The 24,550-nt window shown below is 38.3% G+C and overlaps 1 protein-coding gene across 2 annotated transcripts in view; it reads right to left on the bottom strand.

The window, feature by feature from the left end:
* The window catches only part of Pde7b (phosphodiesterase 7B), a 304,672-nt gene that overhangs the window by 100,091 nt on the left and 180,031 nt on the right, over positions 1-24,550 (bottom strand). The gene's annotated exons all lie outside the window — the stretch shown is intronic.

Here is a 24,550-nt window from a genome sequence, read left to right as displayed (position 1 = left end):
AAATGTGGCTGGAAAGTATCCCCACATCAGTATCACATGGCATGCATGATATGGAAAAAAGGAGAAAAGCTACAGACACTTTAATGACAGTTAGCATGCCATTTCAAACTACTTAAGTCTTTATGAGAAAACAGAAAATGCCCCCAATTCAACCTCTAAAATATGTAGTGAAGCCAGCATTTCTATACAGGTGGGCATAGATGCAGGCAGTCACAAGCACATGCTCAGGCATTTGAGGGATTTCTCCAGGGGCAGTCCTATGCTGTGTTCTAGAAATACCAGTGACAGTATAGCAGAAATACACAGTGATACAGTGAGACACACTAAGGCAAATCTAGAATAAACTTATTTAGAACCCTTCTGGAAGGAATATGAGATTCATTCCTTCACCCTCAGACTATTCTTTCATGTACCCTCTCTCAGAAGATCACCATTGACAGGGTCTTGGATGTTAATTCTAAGCCTTCAAGAAGGAGGGGCCTCCTGGCATTGTCCTTAAAGATACCTTATCACCTAAATTCCAGTCCTAGATTTCCAAATATTTCAAAACACTTCCATCTGGCTGCCCCACCACCACCTGGATATTCAAAACAGTGCTCAGCCTTTTATCTAAACCAATTCTCTGACAGTCCTCACATTTATACAATTCATGTCACCCTACTCATGGTCCAAAGTGGTATAAATCCAGAAGCTGTTTCAACTATCTCTTCTTGTCTCTTATTAGAGAAACCAAGTCTTTAATGATTTGTTTTATAGAATTCTTTAAATTTGCCCCTTCTTTCCACCCACATTTCTCTCTGTTCACTTGATATTTGAATTACTCAATAATTGCCTGTTTATTTTTCCCATATATGAAATGGAAAACTGTATATCTGAAGTCAAAGACCACAAAAAACAACAACAAACAAAAAGCAACTCCCGAATATTTTAAATAAACAGATGGGCCTCTGCCTAGAAGAAATCACAATTTGAAATCATTCACAAGAAATTAATAAATTCATAAACAAAGCAGTTGGCAAACCACTAAATTCACAGTGATACAGTGAGACAGTTTCTTACCCATTTATCTTTATTGTAGTCCAGGCTAATTGCATGACTGACCCTGGGCTGACCATCACAGACTTTCCAGTGTCTGTCAGTATTTGGAAAATCTTGCTACCCTCTCTGGATGATTAGCTGATAGGTTTATTAATCTTTGACTTTTAAGCTCAGGTAGAATAACAGAAGTTCAGACAGAGCAACGTTTGCTCCCAGTTTGCAAGGCTTTCCAGCTGGGACTGTTTGACCTCATCAAGAGCCGTAACTGCAGCAACTTATGAGGAAACAGCAACTGTGGTGCCCCATGGGGAATGCAACTGAAAAACAGGAGGCAAGAGCTGCGTAGTGAGGGGCTGGCCATAAACACTGAAGGCCTCAGCATGACACCTCTGTGGCCTGTGTAATTCCCACTGACGTCAATTCCATGTTATGGATACCGTAGGAATACAGGAAAGAACCTGACATTGCTTCACAGAGTCTCTCACTCTGTAAAGGCTGTAAAATAATGGTTCTCAGAGAGTGGTCTGCAGAACAGCAATGCTGGCTGCACACTGAGATGGCTAGAAAAGCAAACTCACGAGAACTACCTGGATGGACCTAGTGAGTCATAAATTTGGGGGTTAGGGCCCATAAGCTATCATTTAATAGGTTCTCCAAGTGATTCTTATTTATGCTATAGTTTGAGGACTACTGCTGTAATATATGATGATAATAACTAGATGTAAGCAAACAAAAATGTAAATACAGAAAGACAATGGGCCAATGAGGAATCTGGGCTAATGAGGTTCTCTCTCTCTTTGTGGTGCTCGGGATGGAACCCAGAGCCTACCTATGCTAGGCAAGCACTGTACCCCTGAGTTATGTTCCAAGTCCTCTATCTCTTCTTGTGCTTACAGTGCTCAGCACAGAATAAATCTCTGCAAACATTGTTGACTAAAGGGCTGCAAGGGTCTTATATAGATTGATGCCAGAATTCTGTTTGTCTTTGAGAAAATCAATGAAGGCTGGAAAAAAGAACACTGATCTTAGAGGCAAAGTTTCCTGGGATAATGAGAATTGTGAAGAACTTAGAAAAGCCACTATTTTCCTGGCTTAAGAGTACTGATGTGTATTTCAGCAGCCGGAGTAGATATTGTTTAATAACCACTCCCTCCTCAAAATAAATCTTGAGACTAATTTATTTTTTAATCAGGTAATTGTCTTTTAAACAATTCTAGCCATCCTCCATTTATCTATGTGTTCATCAACTTTTGAAGATTTTTACCTTCTAATATTCCTTGAGTTCATTTCATTAGGTGCTTTCTAGATCTTCAATATTCCCTTTGGTTAGGTATGAGTTTCACCTCTGAGGCACTGTAGTCATCATCTATTTGGTATTTTCTTTCCTAATGTTTGTCCCCCTTTTACCCATCCCCTGTAATCAGGCCACATTAATCTCTCTAAAATGATGACCCTCTCCTGTCTTTCTATGTGTAAAACCTTTCAATGGCTTTATATCACTTGCAGGAAGAAATAGAGGCCCTCCTCTATCTGCGCTTGCCTGTGTCTCCAGCCTCACTGCCTGCCACTGCTGAACCAACCTTACTGATTTATTTGTCCTTTTCAAACATCATTCCATTCGTCCTCTTCTTTATGCTGGGACATTCTTACTCACCAAGTGACTAATTTATAGCTACCCTGTTTTTGTCAGATTAAGTACCTACTCCTGGAGGGAGTATTCTTGAGCCACATCCTCTCCACCTATTTTGCAATGATGCCCCTCCTCTGTGCAGTGCTTCATTCTAGAATTCATCATTATATCTTGCTTCTTTTTCTCCTTAGGGCTTCTTAAGGACGGGAGCCATTTCTTATTAATGTTTGTAAACATGGCACTTAGTTCTGCCCTAGTGTATAACAGCTGCTCAACAAATGTTATGAGCAAAAAAAAAAAAAAAAAAAAAGAAAAAATTAAAAATAAAGGGAATCATCCTTCCAAAGACTGTTTCTGAAGATGGAGTTGGATAGATCTCCATGACAAATGGGTACCCGCTGAACAAAAATGGCTCATAAGTAAGCAGAGATAAGGCAATTCACAACAAATGAGAAATGACTCTAACTCCTCCTGAAACATTTGGAGAATGCATGGAAATTGGAAATCTCTTTCATGCTGTTAATTTCTTCTTCTTGTATTTTCAAACTCTTGCTAGGACTAGAGGATGATGTGGTAAAATGAAAGCCCTGAAGGCCTTTCTTTTCTTTTCTTTTTTTTTTTTAGGAAGTTACAGATGAAGTGGAAGAAGGAAGGGTAAGAAATCTTCTGTGAGAATGTTTCTTCTCATTGCCAAACTTTTGGCCTCCAGAGACTTGGGGGTCGGGGTGGGGGAGGATGGGAAGACTTGTGTGCGAATGGAATGAATGTAACTCTAGGTGCTTATTTAAACTGAACATGAATTATAACAAATTGGAAATTTATCTTCACAAATTATTGGAACAAGTCTAGAATTTAATTTTTCATTCTGTTCTCTAGAGACACAGGAACCCAAAAAGGGAGAGGGTTATTTGCTCAGCTTAAGGACATGACACTGAACACATGGCGATCCCCTGACCCCGAATCATTATAGTGTTAAAATACAGGGGAACTGCAGGTGGGTGATTGGTTTGGTTCCAGTTCCCAGACCTTACCACTCTTTAATTGTCCCTGTTTTATTTATATTTTGATATTTGAAGTGATTTTCCCATGCTGACGTAGGATGGGTCCTGGATCTACTGGAGGGGAGGAGTTTCCTTAAACTCTATGCTCCTTCTCAATGAGCAAGTCCCATGAGGTCCCAAGGGAACACAGTTTTAAGGAGGGTGTTGTTTTGGTCACCAGAGCAGCTGGAAGCTGGGCTTCTTGAGAAATTGTTGGAAACAGTGGGGCAGCCTTTCTTTCTGCCTTCTTCATCCAAATGGCTAATACCTGAGTCATGACTTCTGGCTGCTAAAGCTGAGGTTTAAAGCCATATGATGTTGGCAAGAGGTAAAACTCAAAGAGCTTGGAAGATTCAGGTGTGTAAATATCATCTTCACCCTTCAGTGGTCCATATCTGAAGAACATCTGGTTCTAATACAGCACTGTACCAGAGAACTGGTACAGTGAATCTGCAATGATGCAACTCTCCTGCGTTGTGCACTGGTGCAGCCACCAGCCATATGTGGAAGCTGAGCCCTTAAGAAGTGGCTAACACAACTTAGGAATTAATTTTTTAATTTTATTCAATTTTTATTAATTTAAATTTAAGTAACCACACATGAGTAATGTGTGTGTTGGGCAGCACAGTTTGAAGATACGTTTGTAATGTGTGACTGTACAAAGGGATGGTTTTTAAATCAGGAGGAAAAAACCCAAAGTCCTTCCATGTCTGATGGAAGTTTACGTCATCATGTAGGAGTTTGTAGGTCTCCTGGTTAGACAACAGTAAGAAGGGTAAGACCCCATTTAGAGAAAATTGTATGTGTGTCCATATAGAAATGTCTGACAAGGTATTAATAAAATAAGTTTTCCTTGGTGATAAGATTTGGGCTACTATTTACTTTGTATTTTTCTGTTTTGTTTAAAATATTTGCAGTAAATACATATAGATTTTTAGAAATCATGCCTGTTGTTATAGAGTAGACTTTTCACTGTTACTGCTTAAAATTTATATGTATTTTTTAAACAAAAAATTCAACTATCCCTATTATATATTCCACACTTCCCAAGAAGGATATTTGAAAGTTGGGGCAGGGTTTTGCACATAAACGTGTACCTCTGCTAATTAAAAAAACCTAAGAGCTTGGTGTTTTTTTTTTTTTTTAAGGATATGTAAAATATTTTATGACTGTTTGCATTCTAAGATAACCTTGTGGTATCATCACTCATCTGGAACCATGATGCTCAGATATCAAAGACTACTTTAAGATTAAGTTTTTCAGGGAATTACTTAGGTGGGACAAAAATGGAACTAACAAGATCAATGAGGACAAGGACAATGTTTGGTCATCAAAGTTGCCAGGTAAGCACTCTTGTCTATTTTCCTTAAGTCAGATATGTTGTGAAGGATGATTGGTCTTAAGTAAACACTGGAAAGTCACTCTAAGAATACATTTATTTATCAAACACCTATCCAAAGATGAGTGTAGCTCACTTTCAGCATCTTCCTGATGACTTGGTCTTTTGAATGCTGCTTTTTACAGTGCAAAGCTATATCTTCTTTGTAGCTGAACTACCATTTTCTGCTCAATATTTCAAAAGAGAACCACATGCCAGTGCTGAGATGTCAGCCTCATGTGATCTCTCTTCAATTTATCACCTGGCACCCTGGAGCACTCAGCTCACATGTAGCTTGGCATTAGCTCACATTCAACTAGACTGAACATTCCATCCAGTTGCTAACCTCAATTCACCCTGGTATGAGATTAGAATCAGGAAGCCTGCCCAGGTTTGAATTAGCGATGGATGACTCCATAGGATTTCAGATGATCATGGAAACCTGGGTGCATCCATGTGAGCCAGACCGGCTCTCCAAACACTCATGTACATTATCAAATAGCTCAGCTGTTCATAAATGGCAAAAGAAAATATGCCATACATTTGACTAAAGAAAGCCCAGATGAATGAAACCTCTCTAACAAACATGAGTATAGGAATATTTCACAATTTTATAATAATTTTCAAAATATGCTTTTATAAAATCCTGCCTTTTGGAGGAACACAAAGCCTTTAAGACTAATATTCATTAAAATACTTTTTTAAGTTCAAAAATAAGTTTTAAACATGTACTTTTTATGGGTTAACTAACCTTAAGTTTGAAATTTAATTTTAATTTTTAGCTAAATAATACCATGTACATGGCTTAAAGAGTTAAGTAATGCTATAAGTCTTACTACAACCAAAACCAATTCCCTTTCTTACTACTGCTCTAAACTCTAGTCACACATCCTCTTGGTAATTATTTTCAACAGTCTCAGAATTTTTTGTTACGGTATTTTCCTCGATATTTCTCACTAATACATTTATATTGGCATGTCTTGATCTTACAATTGAAGACATCTAAGGACATTTAGGAATCTGTACTGTACACATTCTTCCTTCATTCCTTTCCCTACCCCCACACTTTGCATTCTCTGATCATTATCATTTGCGGTTGGTTAAACCATATTAATTCTGATATTCTGATTACTTCACAGCTGAGCCACATTGAGTGCTATGTTTACATTTTCTTTTGTTATTGTACAAAATTTTATTTTTTTCATTTGCTTAGTCTTCTGTGTACCTGAAATAATGATAGACACAGCCAGACTGTGGTGCACAGCAGGTTTGGGATCTGTCTCATCAGGTCTGTTATGCTTCTAGGCCTACTTGCTGTAGCTCTTGGTCACTGTCCACTGGTCATTCTCCTTCCTTCTCTCCAATGTTGGATTCTATTTTTTACTTTTTTCCCCACTCTTCCCTTTTCCCTCCTCCTGCCCCTTCTCTCTCTTTTTAAAATATCCAGTCTTTGGTGGAACATAGCCTCTAGAAACTCCCTGACAAAGGGTACCTAAGAAAAGTTGACATAATGAATGTCTGCATATGGTTTATGCTACCTTCACTTATTGTTGGGGATCAAGAAGGAATTGTCCATTTTGTCTGGGAACCACCAAGTGGGAATGACATCAGGTCTTTTTCCTGGGGTGGCCACTTTCCACAGAGAAGGGGTTTAGGTGCTGTGTTACGTGTACATCCTTTACCTTCCTCCCAATGACCTTAGAATGATACCCACTCCTTGCCTCAGTGTTCCCTGTCTAGAACCTCTCTTGATCACTCTCCTCAGGGAATAAAATGAGTCTTCCAACATGATGAAAGAAGAATAATTGCTTGAATGTCTGGGGTTAGGGAAGAGATCGGGTGGCGGGGAGGGGTCCAATTGCAACCCTTACAGACTTGGAACTAGTTCTCCTAGTTTTGAGATTCTTCTTCCTTCCTTGCTGCCTGTCTTTTAAGGTCCCTGCTGTCTTCAATTCCTGAGACATTTTAAGCCTGGGGCACAAGTCAGCTTACTTAACCCATGATTCTCCCTTGTACAGGCACTTAACTGTACAAAGAAACATAACACAGTCACTACCCACCTATCCACTTTCTGTCCTTTAAATGCACCTCTTGCTTTTTTAATTAGTCCTTGCCTCATTTTTCATTCTTGGATCTTGTGGTTTTATTCACATTTTATTATTGCCCTATACTGGGCTTTAGATATCAATAGGTACTTTCAACTTACCACGTTTATCTACTCTTTAAAAATAAAGATAAAACAGGTCGTCAGTGCACAGATGCAGAAATTAAGACACAGAAAATAAGATATGAAATCAAAATCCTAGATAAAGGATTAGTTAGGGCTAGAGGTTGCTTTCCTTGCCTCTGAGCAACCAGGCCTCCTCTTGAGGCATGTTCTGTGAGGATTTGTTATGTTCCCCCAGGTAATTCTTCTCAATGCTAAGAACCATGCTTAGGGATCACTCTAATAGGAGGTGTACCGAGAAGAGGAAAAGGGAAGGAACAATTAGGGAGAAAAGATGTCATCATGCTAAAAGGTTGACATCAAGCAGTGTGTATGGTAGGCACTCTGAATGGCAATATGCACTCACAGTTAGGCTTTTAAACAATAAAGCAGTTCTACTGTAGACTGGAACACAAAATCCCCATAGAACACAGCAAGAGACAGTAGTACAGCCTGGATCCTTGATAGATCAGGTGGAAGACCAAGGAGAATCAGGTTCTTGAGTGTGTCACAGCCATTGTGTCATCTTGACACCATCTCATTTAGTATGTGCAAAGAGAGGTCATCAATAGTTCTAAGCAATACAATTAATCATGGTTCTTTTTTTATAAGAAGGGGTGGGGGTCTGGCTAAAATACATGTCAGAGAAGATCAAGATAATCTTTGGATTCCCCCTTTCCTTTAATACTTTGATCAATTCAAGTTTCAAAGCATATGAAATATATTCTTGCTATGGCTATAGAAAAGCACTCTGGAGAGGAAAAAGACTGTGGCTTGAAAATATTTAATTCATTGAGAAAAATGTCAGTGGATTTTGTGAAGTTGTTTTAGAAGTTTTTCCTTGTTAGAGTTAACAGCTGAACAACCTTATATAGAGGAAAGAATTACAGTTTTGCCCAAATTCCTCTTTGTCATAGGAGTGGGATAGAAATGAATTCTCCATTAAGAAATGAAGTCTATGGGGAGGAATAGGAGTTTTCATTTGTGTCAGATATAGGACTTCTGATGAAATTTCATTTTTCTTTAATATGCATTTTACTTTCCTAAGAAGAAAAAATTCGGACAAAGGCACAGAAAGTATATGAAGACCCAGGGAGAAGATGACCCTCTACAAGCCAGGGAGAGAGGCCTCAGAATGAAATGAATGCACATAACTCGAGTATGAATTTTCAGCTTCTAGGACTAAAATGCATGTGGTTTAAGGCACCTGATGTGTAGTACTTTGTTATGATAGCTCCAGAAAACTAATACAGATGCCCTTAATTTTGTGATCCAGGAAAGAAAAATTTCACATTTGCTTAACTAACCCCATCACATTTTTTTTTCTTTTTCAATCACATTCTTTACACAAAAAGAGAGAATCATTACTATCCGAGGCCCCAGGAACTGTCACAGTACAAGGTGTATGGAGGACGTGGGCCATCCGTCTTAGGTCAGATACTTTTACTTAAACATCATTTTCATGGAGGACCTTGCTAGTGGCCCTATTTGTGTTATACCAAGGTACAGAAATGGCAACTGTGACCTGGGTTGTGAAACTTGGCAGACTGAAGTGCAGCCACTCCTGTTGACCTCACCATCTCAGATATCCATCACCACTTTCCCTGGGAGAGCAGGCCACAAAGATGGAAGAACCAAGCATGTTCTGAGAGCAGACCAGCTGCATGCAACACTATTCCCTGGGGTTTCTCCAAAAAAAAGAAGGGTGTGTCAAACAGCTCTTAGCTGTTCCTACCAGAACATACAGGTGAGCCAATAAAAACCACATGACCAGCTTTATCGAGAGCTGCTGACAAGCCTGAGAGATCCCAAACAGACACCTGACCTGTGTCTGTTGTCAGGGCATTATCCACCATGGCAACCAGGCCAGCTTCCATCACACATGCTGGCCTCTAGCTCAGTTGAAGAGGGTCAAGAAAGTCAGGCTTCTAAATATCAACAGCATCACTCTGTCCAAACCTCTCCCGTGACCTTTCTCAGAAAAGGAAATGTAACGACAAGTTGAAAGGTAGCCAGACCTCCCATGTCCAGAAAAGTTGTCAATGGTATGGCATCTGTCAGAAATACTCTGTCCTACATGGTGGCCTAAGTCTTTTCAAAAGGTGAGGCAGAGTTGTAAGACTTATGTTAAAACTGATTAACACAGAATACAGCAATTAGAAGATATTTTTCCCCTTAAGATCAATGGAAAAACAGAGAAGCAAAATTAAAGTGTCAGCTATTGCTTTGAGCTAGTCTTTAACCTTCCCCTTCCTGTTTCCAGGCCCCCAATACTGTTCATTTCTTCCTAGTACTTACAATTTCCACTCCCTCCCTCCCTAGACCCTTCACTACCTCTCTCCTTTTTTATTTTCCATTTTTTCTCATCAAGTTTGTAGCCTTCCTTGATGGTGGGACCTATATTTCCTGTAGTTACCAATGTATATTCAAGACTAATTATAGTGCCTGCTACATGATAGATTCCCAATAAAAATATCTATGGAATGACCCACTGAACAACAACAACAAAATGTTACAGAGATAAAGCTAAAATAGATCTAGTTTTTACTGGGAGATATCCCTTGTAAGGCAGAGGCTCATCTCATTTAACATTAGTATGATTTTTAAAAAATATAATTTTTCCACTGAGAAGACTGAGAAAGTTGTACAATTGCTTGGTGTTTCTTTATTTCTCTATTCCCCTTTCTAGCACTTTGAAAATACAATTCCTAAAACAATTAAATGTTATTGTGTGTGTCTTTTTTTCTATGTAACCCCTGCCTCCATGCTGGCATTACCTGGGACAGATCCTAGACCTCATGCAAGCTAGGGAAGCGCTGTACCACTCAGCTATACCCCCAGCCCTACCTTTCCTCTGGTTCAACTTTTCTGATGCTTCAGTGATTCTGAACTTTGCACAATGCCGAGGTGAAGGCTGAGGTTGGCTGGAGAGACTATGGCAGCTGAACTACAAGGCAGTCTCTGTAATTTTGTTTTCATTGGTTATTTTCAATATATTTATTAGGTTGTTAAACTGAACCATCTTGACTGGCCCCGGCCAAGTTTCTTACAGTGTAATTGGCACATTAACTATGCAGTTATAATGAAAGAAGCCAGTACTCTTAGGTGAGCGCCTGAAACTGAAATACAGATGGGCAAGTCAAGAGGGGGTCGAAGGTTCAGTGAGATCTTTTCCAAACCTCTTTGGTTTGGAAATCAAACTAGAAACCTCCTGGGGTCAAGGCTTCTGATGAGATTCCTGGAGCTTCTTGGTCCAGGCATGGGTTTGGAATACTTGGGAAACTGGTGACCACAGGGATCTCAGGGCTCCTCATTCTGGCTCGGTTTGGAAGTGCTGAGCTGCATGAAAAGTAGGACACTGGAGGGGCTGTGGGGACTTTTTAAAACCTCAACAGGAATTTCAATTGTTCGTTTTGGGCAATAGTTTGAGTTTGCTTCCTCTAAGCCCAAATAGCTTGTTTTCTACTGACTTTAGATTTTTTTTTTTACTTCAAGTATATTCTGTTCAACTAATACCATCATATATATATAAAAAAAACAGTCCATTATAGTAATGATAATAAAAAAATCAACATTGTGGCAAATTGAAAATAAAATAATAGTGCCATTCTAACTGATTATGGTGTGCTTTTTTAGTATCTTAAAGTATGCAACAAACTCAGGTTTTTTTTTAAATTAAATGACCTAAGGCCTAAATGAAGGACTAAAAATGTTACCCATATTAATTACTGAACTGCTTAAGTATGTTGCCTTTTAAGCAAATTAGAGTATATTTCAAATTTTTCTTTCAGCAATATTGTCATTCACATGATTTCATTATGCTAATATCAATAGAGAATGACATTAATTATAGAACATATGAAAAATGTAGTTTGAATGCAAATTGGGTGGATATTCACAGGGATTAATAAATAATCTAAGTAAATGTCACATGACATTTTAAATATTTTCCCCTAACACTACCCACCAATTCTAACTCAAGGGAATTCAAGTGTAATGAACTTTCTCTCCTGTTGAATTGGGATTTAAGGACTCAGTCCATTTTTAATTAAATTCTTTCTGGCATCATATCAAAACATTATGTTTATCAACTGTTTTTGAGTTTTAATTAGCCATTTCTTAAAATTCATTTTAAATCATGCTTTTGATGTTTTTAGACTTTCATTCTTTAAAATACTGTGTGTGTACTCAACTGATAGCTCAATTCCCCACAACTTAATATGTATGATCAGAAAGAGTTGACCTACAGGGGAATTTCTAATTTTTTATAGTTATCAGTTTAATATCCTTCATGTTTTGGGAACTTTTGTGCTTTTTTGAAGTCAGATTTGCTATTTGAATAAGACCTTTTCTTTAAGGATGACTCAGATTAGAGAAAGACAGACGACAGAAAGGGAAAGGAAGGAAGGAATGTAGGAAGGAAGGAGGGAAAAGACAAGACCCTTCTTTAGCCGATTCTTTAAACACTCTATTCACCAGTCTTAATTTTTTTCAACATTATTTTTTTATAATATTTTTTGTTGGGGAAATTCATCCCCGAATTATTTCCTGATGAAGATATTTTAGTTTTTAAAACAGTAATTAAAAACAAAATTAAAGATAATTTTCATTTTTTATAACTGTATGTTATAGAACTATGTTTTCCAAAATTCTGGAAGTGATTCACTTGAAAGACCCAGTTTATTTTAATTGGCTAAATATTAACTTAAAACATTTATGATAGACAATATCTTTCTAATTACACTCTTGAATGCCCTCAAAACTCTGCACATTTATATAATCAAATGCTTTTTTTTTTTTTTTTTTTTTAGATGACCAGTTGTGCATTCCTGAGACAGTTTTAAATTGAACCTTATTTCAAGAACTGAACTTGAGGGGACAGCATAAGGACTCTTTGTCTGAGAAAGGTGCAGTGTTGATTCTGTTCTGATTCCTCCTTGGCTTTGGTCAGTGTGGTCTCCCATGTCCACACGTGCACTCACACTCAGTCTTTCAAGTGGTGTGAACATGGATTCACAGACCAAGCCAAGCCCAAGGAGCTGTGGGAGGCTAGGGGGCACCTTTGGCTTCAGGAGCAATAAGTCATCCTAGGGAAGTCAAATTTTATTTCTTGAAGGATAAATGCCTAGGACAGGCAGTTGTGTAGCTATGCTATAGGGATGGGGATGGCTGTGTTGTCTTGCAGGCACAAGTGCCCTTCCTCTGGATTGCTCTAAGTCATTGACTCAGAACAAGACAAGAGTCAGATGTGGACACACCTGGATAAAACCTAAGCAGAAAAACAAAACAAAACAACAACAACAGAAAACCCAAACCAAAACCAAAAAACTTGAATGGGGAACCATTGGAGTGTGAGAAGCTTTGAGGAAGGCCTTGGCAGTGATGTGTGAAATTGATGACCTATTTGTAAACCCCTNAGGCTTAAAGCAGTGACAAATATTATTTCTGCTCCTAAGGGACTTGTACTGTTTTTGGTGAAGATAGAAATGAAACATTTAATTATAAACGTCATGAAGAAGAGTGAAAGGTACTACGTGCCCTTTCAGGGCATTGGGAAGAACTCTCCAGAATGAATAATAGTTAAGTGAAAGACAATGAATGGACCATGGGAATTGACTTGCTTTTAGAAGGAAGGGAAATGAATAGAGTTGAGAAATTGCAAATTTCTTAGCAAAGGTTCCAGATGTGAATTAAGGTGGAGATAACTATGGGAGAAAGCTGAGGAGGGGATCAGGATGGGCCATGAAGACCAAATAGGACTCAACCCCGAGACCCTGAAGCTTAAAGAGAAGAGTGGTTTCTGAGAAGACTCCACCTTTGAGAGAGCTAACTGTCTGTCCAGGTGGTCTGTAGCTGATTCTGCCTTTGGAACAGCTTATGTAGCCTGTCATTCAATGAACTTGCCACCAACAGAGAAGCAGGTGGGTAGCTTTTGCATTTATGACATAGATAACCAAAGGTGGTGGTGTTTTTTGTTTGTTTGTTTGTTTTTTGCTACTGTTTGCTAATTTTTGGCTCCTCACTCACTGAGAGTAAGTAAGTAATTGGGCTTATTTTTATTCTTTTAAAGCATTTGTTTGACCTATTTGTGCTTTTCCTTTTCAGTGTTGATACAGCTGCACTTGGAGAGAAATTATAACTATCGTCATAAGTGGAGTTAGTACTTGGAAAGAGTAGTCTGTATTTCAGCCTGATTGAAAGCAGGGATGCCAACAGCTTAGGTATAACATAAGCAGGACCTGACTTACCAGGGTGGAGAGAAATGGACAGCAGGATATGGAAGAAGAAATAATGAGTGTTTATATTGCCTGATTTTGTGAGATATTTGTGGTTTATGTTTTTAATCTTATAGGGAGTGTAATTAATGTTAATCTCATTTTACAGAAAACCTGCTCAAGGTTGTAACAGATGTTCTTTTCACTTTTTCTTATTCTCTCAGTCTGCCTTAGATCTGAGGGTTCAAATCCATACTTAGAACTTGAGAATCTAAAGGCGGCCACAGGAAATCTCATCTAAACTCAGGCTAGTATAGTCTTTGCCCTCCTTGCTTCCTCTCCTAATTACCTTTCCCCACAGGAATTTCAGATGGCCTGGAATCAACAGGTAAGTTCTAGTGTATGCCTAGGGGGGCCTCAGCCTTCAATTTAGCCTGGGGCCTCAGAAACTAGCTTAGATTTTTGTCTAGAATGCAATTAGGACTCTGAGGCTAGTCTAGAGCCTAAGTGGACATTAGAGATGGAAAGAATGAGGAGGTAGAAGGTAGGGGAATCTTTCAGGACCCTAGAGCTGCTATTATCATGCCTAAAATGGTGTTCCATCTTGTTTATCTGCCAACCTGCTGATCCTCTTAAAAACCTCCATGAAAAGAGCTATGCACCATCCTGGCTCATAGTGTGGGTTCTGGAGACAAGCTTAAATTCTGCCTCTTCCTCTTATTTGGTGTGCGGTCTTAGACAAATATCTTTTTTTGAAAAAAAATATTCTTTTTAGTTGTAGATGGACACAATATCTTTATTTATTTATTTTTGTGTGGTGCTGAGGATTGAACCCACCACCTCACACATGCTAGGCAAGCGTTCCACCACTGAGCTACAACCCCAGCCTTAGACAAATATCTTAACCTCTTGAGGCCTTAGTCTATTAGCAGGATAATAGAGTACAAACTTTCTTATAAGATGAATAAGTGCTTGAGACTGAATGGCTCCATTTGTTGACCATAATTAATATAAATGTATTCAATACCTGGAATTTGCTAAGAAAGTAGACCTTAAGTATTCTCATCACCAGATAAAAAAGAGCGAGGTAATAAATATATTAGCCAGCTGGAATTCCTGATCCCAAACTAGTCCTCAGATCTCTACCCAAAACATTTCAATACGTATATTGAAACATTATGTTTTATCTATATACAAGTATATACAAGTTTTACTTGTCAATTGTACCTCAATAAAGGTGAAAAAAACTTAAAAAGATGAATAGTATTTGCCTCACAGGGTGGTATGAGGATTACATTGGAACACAGTTTAGTTTGCAACCAGTCTACTCTCAGAGGTCGTCAGGCCCCCATGACTTGATGCTCTTAAAGACCCTTCGCCTACTCTGTTTCACTAAGGGTCGTATAATATTTTACTGTTTACATCTCTGTCTTTTCACTAGACCGTGAGACTTTGAGGGCTGGTACAGTAATGCTAACATTCCATGCTAGAGTTATGGCAATGTTCCAGAAACAGCTAATTTACAAAGGAAAAGGCTGAAGTCTGAGAGGATAGTTTGCCCAGAATCACTTACACAGCAAGAGACAAACCATGATTCAGAACTGGGTATGTCAAGTTGTATTCTCCATCCTTCTCTGTAGGATCTTCGTTTTAGGTATCTCTGTATCCACTCCACACCTGTTTCACCCTCTTAAGGCCTATCTCAATGCCCAGAATGGATCAGATGCTCATTTAATGCTTGATGAATAGCTTTGATGGAGTGTACCCTATAGGAGTTGAGTCTGAAGTCACATGACCTGTGCAAGGTATGGCTAAGTAGCCAAAAGCATTAAAAAGTATCATTTCCCCAGTTTTTAGACATTTCTTATTTGGCAGAGGGTGAAAGAAAGATAAGTTGTTAAAGTTCAAGTCAATTACCCAAGAATTCCTGATCCTAAACTAGTCCTCAGATCTCTACCCAAAACATTTTTCTTTGAATTTGCACGAAATTTCTTCTTTTCTGTGTGAGTATTCAAACATATTTAATTTTATGAAAGTATTTAATTCGTCAATTAAATTAAAAAAATTAAATGGCCTGTCTAGTCAACCAACTATATGTAAATATTATTTTAAAAGAATTGAACACATAAAGAGAATATCAAACCAGGTAATAAAGTGAATTCAGACACACATGGAATTTTTGTAATCTCTGTTTAGACACATTTTAAATTTTTTTCTGGTTCTGGGGATTGAACCCAGGGCCTTGTGCATGTGAAACAAGCACTCTACCAACTGAGCCATATCCCCAGCCCTGCTTAGACACTTTTACCAACAATGCCACTGACAGTAATATTGAGTCATCTGGAAATAAAGCTATTTGTTATGCTATCAGAAAATAACTTAATTTGCTGAAGAGTAAATTAAAACCAAGGGTGGCCATCAGCTTCTAGCATTTGTCTTATTCATTTACATTCATTCATTCAACAAATAATTATTGAGCCTCTATTATGCGGCAGCCACTACACACAGCCTTATGTTCTTGGAAATAGTTATGACAATCCTACTATTAGGGTTTGCCCTGAAAGAACAATTGAAGCAACTCAAAGGACTTTTCTTTTTCAAAATAGAATTGGAATGTATCAAAGGATGTGTATAAAGTGAAAAGAACCCTAGACTAAGAATCAGAAGCAGAGGATTAGAATTCCAGTCCTTTCACACAGCTATAAAACTTGGAATTTATTTAGCACATGTTCAGGGGTGGGCATTGTGTAGAGCTTTGTGGTTTAATATTTTATTAGTTTTATGATCAGGGTAAGTCACTTGATCCATCTGGGCCTCAGTTTCCCATTAGTAAAGTGGAATAATAATTCTGTGTCCACTGCTGGGTGGTTATAAGAATCGAAGAAGGTAATGGGAATATAAAAGATCCTTGCATTCTCTAAATTGCTATCTCATGGAAATTATATTGTAATAAACTTATCATTTACATTATCACAATTTATATTTTCTTGTAATTTATATATTTGCTCCATGGGTATTTTTAGTTTGCTAATAATATGATTTTTGTTCTTGCTTGCATGGTTCTTCTGTAAAGTTGATATCCATAATAATTCATAGTAATAAATATTTGTGAATATGAGTTTTGATATACTGTATTATTTGCTTAAAGTGCACAGCAAAGAAGAGAGGGCAGAGGAGACAGCAGTAGAAGAAAGCATATGGGGAGAAAAAATGATGTGAATTGGATGAGAACAAAAAATATCATTCCCTTTCCTCATAAGGTTGAGGACAAGGTGAGGGGCTGTGATTAGAACCCAGATTTAGAAGAATCCTTTCTTATTCAGCAAAATGCTCTGCAAAATGATGATTAGCCAAGGAAGAAGAAGGGAAAAATTAGACATTTTTATCAAATAGATGCAAAATAATCATCTATTTTGATTCTAATGTTTGTTTTCTAATTTTCAGACTAACATTCTATATCAGAATATATGAGTTTGAATTGTTACTTAATATTTCATGCTTGATTTCTTCATTACAAATGGGATCATACATTTTCCAATTTGTGGCCAGTCCTTTCTGCAAAGTGATATTCAGTTTTCCTATTATCACCATCACTGTTTCCTCAACCTAGATGTAGGATTATTAGTCTTTTATTTGTGGAAGCCATTCATTTATTTCTACTATGAGCAGGTAAGAATTAAAATTTGGAACGTGAAATAGTTTTGAAAACAGAATGGCACAATTTTGGGGAGGTTAATCAAGTGAACATTAGGATAGTATTCAAGGAGCTACTATGTTCTTGGAGTTTGCATAATTAAGACTTAGAAATTTATGCCTGGTGTCCAAGCTTTTCCTGCTCAAATGCAGAAACTCCCCCACCCCCCTACCCCTTGCCAAATTTGTCATTCTAAACTTAAATCAAATGTGGGCTGTATTTCAAGTGACTATGCCTTCCTGGCAGGGTTCCACCATAGCTGGGATCTCCATGGCCCCCAGTTTGGCTGGCTCTGGTGCCGAGAGGAGGGAAGTTTACATCTGCATAGCAAGTAGGAAGGTGCCTTTTGATTCAATGTCCGGGGATTTGATGGATTGAGAACTATTGAGAAATTGGAGCCAGGAATGGAGTCTGCATTCATTCTCCCCTCTTCTCTCTGCCTCAGAAATGAGTCATTTTTTAAAAACTCCTACCATTTAAAGTCACTGTTGACCACCCTGGTCCAAGACACAGGTCAACGCGACATGTCAACCCTGCTCACGCTGAACAACTGTTCAGAGCAGCTCATTCATAATTCATGCATCTAAAAGGTGTATTATGTGTATTTTGGCTGCTGACTTTCTAAATCGTATTTCCGATATTTCCACAGCAGACCCTAAAAGCCACACTTTCTATTAAACTATTCCTTATGTAAATCTTCCCCAGTCCTTTTCAGAATAGTATCCTTAAGGGAATCCTTTTTGGTCTTGTAGTCGTTCAAAGCACACAGACAAGTCCCCCTGGATTTTGTAAAATATCTTCTAGTAAAAGTCTCCTCTACTTCATCTCTTCACTCCCATCCTTCCCAAATCCACACTTTTTACAGCATAAGAAGTGAAGTATAGAAGGCTCCTGAAATCACTATTGTTTAAAACACTGGAATATATACTAGGGCTGCCAATAAGTGGTACATCCTGGGATAATTTTTACTAGTCAAGCCCCCTAAGAGCAATTAACCAGGTACACTTTTTCTTAATTCCCTTTGATAATTGCTTCCAGCTTGCTGCCCAGTCTGGGAAATAGATCTTGGAGGAGGGAGGAGGACAGTCTTTGTTCATTGAACATGATGGTAGTTCTGAATCGTTTCAGGCTTCTTCTGGGAGAGCAGATGTTTTCAGAGTATCTTCTGCTTCCAGTTCAAGATTATCCAAACTCTGAAATCTTGTGAGGAAACATAATGGTTTTTCTTAAGCATCACTAGGAGACACTGGTCCCGCCAGGCTCGTTAGGAAATAAGCCATTGTGTCGGTATTTTTATAAAACCACAGGTTTCTGAGAAGTTTCCCCTCTTATGGTGTTCTGGAAAGGCCTTCTACTTGCCAAGAGTGATCAATCTTAATTCCTAAAAAGCTGTGGCTGGAATTCTAATGGCAGCATGTTACGAATTGGCTTTTTGTGTTAATGAGTCTTAAGAGGATATTGTTCCCACAAAATGGTAATATAGATGCTAAATTCAAGTAAAAACCTCTTTGTAATTAATTAGGGTTTTGACTTTGAGTGACCATTTATATAATGAGTAACTGACTACAAACATAAGAACACAAACACTTCATATTTTAACTAAGGATTTAGTTGACAACAAAATACTGGCAAATTCCATACACTTTTAGAAAATTACTCTTGTGTGTCATTTGACCCAACCAAACCTTAAACCCTTGTTTCTCCTTTAAATCCTTCAGAGCATTCTGGCAATTATATGATTAGAGGCATTAAGCTGTCATTGTACACATTGAGGTATAGTAGGTAAAAGTTTGCTGAAAAATTAGAAGTAAATGTTACTTTCAATATTTACCACTGGGTTTGCAAATATAATTAAGTCAGAATTCTTTTCCATGACTTTTCTTCCCACTATTTATGACTCAGTAATGAACCTTGGTTGAAGGAATGTAAATCAAGTGAGTGCTTTTTGCTAATGGAAGATAAGCAAAAACCAACAACTTAGTGTTTCTGGGTGACCATTAGAAACAATAATAGTGTGTACCAGTGCTATATTCTTTATATGGATTATCTGATTTGACCCTTGTAGCAGCACATTGATGCAGTTCTCTTTGTTATTTCCATTTTATAAATGAAAAAAAACTAGAGCTTGAGGAGTTCAGTAAAGATGCAAGGCAGTTTGACGCCACAACCCATCTTTTAACAATGATAATGAATTAAAGAGAAGTATCCCCCACAATAGAGGTAACCATCATGGTAGGTAAGTAAGAGGTTATTATTTTTTCATGAGAGTTTTTTTTTTTTTTTAAAGAACGTAGTGGAGTCACAAACCCTATAAAAATGGAGTTTATTTCTAAAGGAGTTCAGAAATAAAGGCTTTCTGAAAAGTGCAGCTCTTTATGTCTTTAACTACTCAGCTTTGCAGAGCAATGGCAAACACCACAAATCCCAAGGACCACAGAAAGGATCCAACAACCTCTATGGTGGCCCAATTCCTGCTTGAAGGTCACTGTACAGTGGCAAGTGTGTAGCACACTGGTGTCTGTGTGCATCTTGGCTGCAGACATCCAGCTTGGTTTCCAATTAAAAGGTAATCAACTTGGTTAGTGATGGAGAGTAAGATGAGTGACATAAACATATACTAGCCGTTGATAGTTCAGAGCCCACCTTGACCTTGGAGAGCTGTTGGGAATAAGAGCAGGGCAGCTTTAAGATGTTGAAATGCACAAATCTTCATGGTGCCTTAGATTCTTCCTCCTCCTTGTACTGGGATTCCCTCACCCCCTGTGCATCTTTAGCACTATTTAGCTCCAGCCTTCCTTTTTCTTTCTGAATGCCATTGTTGAGTTTAGAAAGCCAGTGTTACTCTGTCCAAGCATGCTTCCTCGAATCTTTTGGTCTTCTGCTCTTACTTTTCTCATAGCATCATTGTACTTAGACAAGGTGAGAACCTTGACTTTTTTCTGCTGTTAACATGGTTCCTCTAGGCCCCTCCCCTCGTCTATGCCACACTGGTAACTTTCCTCTATAAGTTTCCTTGGAAATGGCCTCAGAAAAGATATCTGGACCACAGCTTTCAATACGCCTAACACCCAGTTGCTCATCATTTTTATACTGAATAGAAACAAATTCACTTGTTTTTGTTCTCTTTTGTGTTTCCTTTGTGTCCTATTTACTTGTAAATCCAAACACATAGATTCTGTCCAATTTTTCTGAATCCTTGGGAAATATTCAAAGGGTTTTTACTGAGTAGAATGTTAGGTAAAATATAGGAAATGGGCTCAAGTAAAATGAAAACTACTTTCATATATTTACTCTGAACTTCAAACACAGCACATATTTTTGAGTGTCTACATCTGCATTTTGAGTGTATGCATGTGTTCATACACTGAGGGAATGTCAATGGCGAAGAAAAGGAGTTAGTGCTGTTACTCAAGGTAAAGAGTATTAGGTAAACAGCCAGGTCAAGACTCACCTGAGTTAATTAGGATACCTTACCAATGGGCATATAATTAGAGCCAAATGTCTGGCAACAAGAGCAAAAATAAAAATATTTTTTCTAAAAGGCAGCATTTACTTCAGAGTTTTTCCCTTTTCATTTTAAGGATTATGATGGCAGGTATGCCCATCATGGGGTTAGCAGAACTACACGAGTTGAACATCACAGAGGGTGGTACTGGAACAGGAGCTGAACACTCTGCAGAGACCTGCACTTGACTCATAAGCCTACATCTCCCATTCTCCCTCCCCACAGTTTCCCACATGTCTTTGATCCCCAAACCACTTCTCCTTTAGGTCCTTACTGAATGGTCTCTATGGAACTATCTTTCAGTGAGAGAATCTGTTGAAGCCCTCTCCAGGTGGCACACCTACATACCTGCTTAAATTCCTTAAAAGGACATCCTCCATGACCATCCAAAGAGTCCTTATCAAAAAATTGTTCCACATACCCAAAGCCAGGAAAAACATTTTCTTCCCAGCAAATCTTCCTGGAGACAATGAATGTTGTCACGATTTCAGTCTGCCCTTTGCCCTGTCTGCTAGGAAGTTCAAATTTCAGTTTTGCTCAAGTCCTTCTTAACATTGTTCTCCCTCCCTCCTATTTTATAGATGGCTTTTGTTACTCACCCTGACAGGATGATTTTATGTCTTCGTATTCTTAGGTTTTATTGGAAGCCTCTTATGAGCTTACAAATCTTTTTGAAAGTAGCTAGATGTTGTACAAATAAGTTCTTATTCCAAATCTTTTTTTATTTTAAATTTACATGTAATGCTATATCTATTTCAATCTTGATTTAAACTCTTACCTCATCCTCTGAACAGCCCATACATACACCTCTGCTTATTATATAATAGCTGGTTCTGAAGTTAGGAAACTTCTCAGAGGGGAGAGTATCTCTCATTTATTTTTAATCCACCCATACATATTTTGTTGTGGTGGGCCACGGAGTAGGTAGTAGCCAAGGAAAGGTGAAAATAATAAAGATGTTACTAAATATTTCGGATATGGTAATATATCTTTTAGCATTATACCAAAGACATTACATAGCTGCAGATTAGTTGCCAAGATTGAGAAAGCTCAACTTAAGGAAGCAAACTCCTTTTGAAATGAACCAGGCTTAGTTTTCCATGTCTTATAAACAGTCAGCTTCATCCAAGGTTTATAATGCACCAAGCAAGATGAATTGGCTATTGGACTAATGTAGAAGCTCTGTGTAATGTCTTTGAACACCTTAATGTTGACACTAAAACCATAATTCACAATTTCAGGATATGCTTCTTGGGGAAAGAGAGGAGAGCAGGGCTAAACAACAATGCGAGAGTTCAAAAGGGTTGAAGATGCACTCCGGGTATTTGGATTGGCACTCTAGAGCTGGCGGATGCTTGCCACTGCTTATCTGACTTATCTAAACTGCTGACGTCAAAAGAATTAGGCTAGAAATCTTATGATTACAGCTTTTCTTGTGATCTTTTCTGGTATTTCCTGTTTCCTGTCAGGCCAAATATACTTCGAAAGAGGGTTATTTTACGGCATTTCACTGTTTCTGCCTAAGCTAGAGCCAGAAGTACAGGGAGCATGAAATAAAAATAATTAAGAACAACATCAGAAAGCTCTGCCCAGCCCTATTCCCCTCGCCCACTGGCATTTCTTTTAAAGCATCAAAAAAGTTTCAGCAAAGGTTCAGAGTAGGATCTGGTTTTTAATGGAACAAGAGCTATTGTTCAGAACAGAAGAAGCCTCTTCAATTGTATTTCTATTAGCTTATTTGGGTGGTAATAAGCAGGCAGGCTGTGAATGTTATGATGCAGACAGCCAAAAAAAAAAAAAAAAAAAAAAAAAAAAAACTTCTGGTATGAGGGAGAGAGAGTTCAGGAGCAAAAGGAAGAAAAATGATCATTAAGGGCCATAACACCTTCCGGGGCCACAAATACCTGTCATAATCAGGAAAGAAAAAAAGTGGTTGGGAATGGACTTGCCCTTATAAAATCTTGTCTAACTGTTGCGAGATCTTCAACTTGCTTTCTGAGCACAGGCCAGAAAGAACATGATCAGCACTATGTTTGCAAAGAGATCTTGAGAAATTGACAGGTGAATCCTCAGTGGTTTATGAGCAAATGTACTTCAGACTCTCAAAGCTACTGTCTGGCCTGATCCACCCTCCTGAAACTCCACCTCTAGGCAACTACATAGAAAGAAGCAGAGCTATTGAAAGGGTCACAGTGACATTTCATTTAAGGAACCAGCACCTTCTCTATCTCTTTCACTCGTATATAACTTCCTTTAACCTTACAGTCTTGGTTAAATTCTCACATCTGGCATTCTGTTCTGGTAAATGACTACTTTGTGTACAATGCAAACGATCTAGATGGAAAGATTCACAAAGAGAGAGTAGAACTTGCCCAGACAACTTATAATCTAATTCTGAAAACAAGAAAAAGGAGAGCTTATAAACACACACACACACACACACATCACACATATATCACACATATATATTATATAGGTTGAGTATCTCCTATCTGAAATGCTTGGTTGGGATCAAAAGTTTTTCAGATTTCAGATTTTGAAAAATTTGCTACATAATGAGAGATTGTGCAGATGGGACCCAAGTCTAAACATGAAATTCATTTATTTTAATCTACACCTTATACAGATAGCCTGAAAGTAATTTCATACAATATTTTTAGTATGTGTGAGTTTTGACTGTATCTGTCACATGTGAGGTCAGGTGTAGAATTTTCTACATGTGGCCTCATGTTAGTGCTCCAAAGTTTTAGATTTGGGAACATTTTGAATTTTGCCTTTTCAGATTAGAGATGCTCAACTTGTACACACGTAATTCCTGTTCCTGTAGGGATGGACACCACATACTTATGTAAACCAATCAGAGATATTAAGTATTTGGATGTGAAAAGGGCAAAAAATTAGACTTAGAGAGATGATCATGTAAAGAAGCCTTTTTGCAGTTGAAGGATTTCAGGGTTTGACCACAATAGGCAGGGAGGATTAGGGACCTCAAGTTGACCCTTGTGTGTTCAGTTACCAGCTTTTCAACCCTGAGTATGTCGTATGACCTCTATGGAGTCTCAATTTTCTCATTTGAAAGAAATGCAGCGGTAAAACTAGATGGTCTCAAAGGCCCATTTCCATTGGAAAAAGCAAAGATATTTCTACTTTCCATTTAATTATTTCCAATAGTTTTACTAGAGCAGCATATGCATAATAATAGAGCGCAAGCAAGTCCCAGTGAAGGTGCAACCCTCAGGCATAGGGTTAAGCACATAGTAGTGCAACCACAGGGTAATGTGGACAAAGTTTGTTGAGCGATATCTATGTATCCATGTGCTGTTTCTTTTATTTATTTATTTATTTATTATTTTTTCACTCTCCTGGACATATCTTCCTGTTCTGTCCCACCAGAGGTATCTACTGAGGCTGATCAAGAATGCTGTAGCAAGAAGGAGAAGAGAAAGAGGGAGCTGACAATCATCATTTGACCTTCAGAGTAACCGAATTCTGGTTTGTTTTGTGTGTGAGTTTATAGCAGAACAATAATCTTGAGAACTGCTCTTTATGGAAAGATAAATGGATTGTCTTCATTCTTTAATTACTTAATATACTAAAGATTTCTTTACCATACTGGGAGGGAGGCCTGTGGATTTGGTTCCACACAGAGATTTCCTTCTCCTGGGAGGAAAACTTCGAGGGTGCGGGGAAGACATGTTTAAACAGGAGAGGTGTAGAGGCCACTCCTGATGCTCTGGGGAGTTGGGGAAGGGGAGTCAAAGGCAGAGCCAATAGTAGAACATACCTGTGGTTCTGCCTCTCTGGTTGGCACCTTGCACGTGTGGGGCAGAAGCATTCAGATAGG

Source organism: Marmota marmota, unplaced genomic scaffold, assembly GCF_001458135.2.
Source record: "Marmota marmota marmota unplaced genomic scaffold, marMar, whole genome shotgun sequence".
Taxonomy (NCBI): Eukaryota; Metazoa; Chordata; class Mammalia; order Rodentia; family Sciuridae; genus Marmota; species Marmota marmota.
Note: the sequence above shows the minus strand (reverse complement) of the source record. Positions and strands in the feature narration are given on the sequence as shown.